This window comes from Empidonax traillii, unplaced genomic scaffold (genome assembly GCF_003031625.1).
Source record: "Empidonax traillii isolate 1590-97213 ecotype Southwest subspecies unplaced genomic scaffold, ASM303162v1 scaffold810:size284574, whole genome shotgun sequence".
NCBI classification, from domain to species: Eukaryota; Metazoa; Chordata; class Aves; order Passeriformes; family Tyrannidae; genus Empidonax; species Empidonax traillii.
The window spans coordinates 95,928-98,119 of NW_020956003.1; positions in this window are offsets into that span (position 1 = coordinate 95,928).

The window sequence follows — 2,192 nt, forward strand, 5'->3', positions numbered from 1 at the left end:
AAGTTTTGAAGGATTTATAGCAGTTGGGTGGTAGAAAGGGCCAACACTTTGCTCAGGTTCCAAGACGAGCATATGAACCTCCTTTTTGATAGCAATTCTGCAAAAAGGTGAGAGAGGGAAGAAAAAATACTTGCTAAAGTAATTCCTGCCAGACACCTCTGCTTCCTTTCTGACCTGCTCGTTTCCTTCTGTTTGCCTATGGATAAAAAATCTCTTGCCCCTGCTGATTGCCTGTGAATTCATCACACCAGTGACGTTCCCTCTCAACCTTCATCCACTCTCCTTCATTTTCAATCATCTGTCTCATCCTTTTTCTTTCTGGTTGCTCTGTCTCTTGTCCATTCTTGCCCATCCTATATAGGCATCCTCACTTTGTCCAGTTTTGATTCTTGCTCCCCAAATGACGAGGAATTTTGAATCTACAATCAGCCAACCACACAGGTTGTCTGAGACTGTTCCTTCACCTTCCACAAACAGAAGCCAAGTTTGGGATTAAGTGTTGGGCAAACACTTGCAGGAGTGCATTTGCCTGCCTTGACAAACATCAGCTTCCTGAGGAAGAGTTCTTGCTCCCAGGAAAGCACAAAGGACAACTTCCCTCATTGTTAAAGAGAAAGGCTTAACAGTAAATTAATGTTACAAGATGGGAGTCAACCTGACGTGAGAATTCAGTTTGTTGCTCATCCACTTTTCAGGTTGGAATGTGTTTTGCTCTGTGCTGAAATAAATGACGTTCATATAAGGAAAGTTGTCAGTTAACACTGGATGGGTGGTAATTTTATTAGCCTCAGAATCATCCAGAGTAATTTGGAAGAATCTGCTTCACATTCTGTCCACACATCTGGGTAGCAGATGCAGACACATACTTCCCAGGGGCTCAGTCTAATTTGTAGAATTACAGGGGCTGTGCCTGGCCATAGAAAAGGTCTATTAGTGTTGCTCATGTTGGAAATTTAAGCTTGATGCCTTGCACGTTTTTTGTTTTGGTTTTTTTTTTTGGTAGGTTTTTTTCCTGGGTCCATAATTAACTCTTTGGAGATCTCTCTCTTAAAGCAAGGCAGCTATAGTGCTGTCTGTTTTGTACCATGTCCTCTCTGAGGACAGTAGTATCAGATGAACTGTGAATTCGGTTTTTCCTTTCTTTCTCTATTAATTGCATCCAGAAATCTGTTTCTCCATTCCTGGAAAGCAGCCACTCTAACCGAAATAGCAGTTGACAGAAGTGTGCACAAAGCACACAGAGAAGAATATATCAGCCAAATTAAACCGTGAATATACTTTTGGATTGGCAGAGTGGCTTTGACAAGGTTTGAATTCGGTCAGAACACCAGGCACAAGCCTTCACCACAATATTTCCAGCCCCCAGCGGCAGCCTGCACCTCCCATCCTGAGCACAGTAAATCAGCAGTGGCAGGGTCAGCTGAAATCCACCATATGTTTATGTTCTTCGAGTGAAAAACATCAGGGAAAAAAAAAATTTAAAAAAAGAAACATTTTTTCCACTTCTGAACCCTTGGACAATATATCTGTTGTCTGGGGTCTGACTGGCTGTGGCTTCTTGCCAGACTGGAACCTCACAGAGAAAAGTGCCGCTGACTGAGTAACCACCACCACATCCCACCCTCTTTGGCCTCTGCCTGTTGTGTAAATGCTCCAACAGCAGCTGACAGCTTCACGTCAGGCACGTGGATTTTCCCAGTGGGAAAACGTGTCCCTTTTGTGGGAGCTCATGGGGATTGCTCTGTCATCTGCTGGGAGCTGAAACGAGGTGTTTCTAAAAATTATTTTGCCCGAGTTCCGGATTTGCTGCCGGAAAAGAAATCGCAGCTGGGAAAGAAAGCGCTTTTACTTTTTTTGCCAGACAGGCTTTGAAAACGTCAGCTTGTAAAATCTGAGCCAATCCTTTTCCTTGTAGGTCTGCTTCATATTAATCTACGTCCATCTCTGTTGTTGTGATGACTTCCCAGTGCCTTGACTCGTTCCTGCTGCAGGGCCTAGGCTCACTGGAAAGAGCCCCATCTTTTCCTGCCAAACTGTGGCCACTCAACCCAAGTTTGTGTCACAGGAAAATAGTCTAAGGAAAATATTGCAACAGTTCACGGTATTTTGGTCCCTGTTTTTGGATATTCTATATTACATTCTCTTCCATCCTGAACCACACACACACACACACTTATACATAGATATAAGAA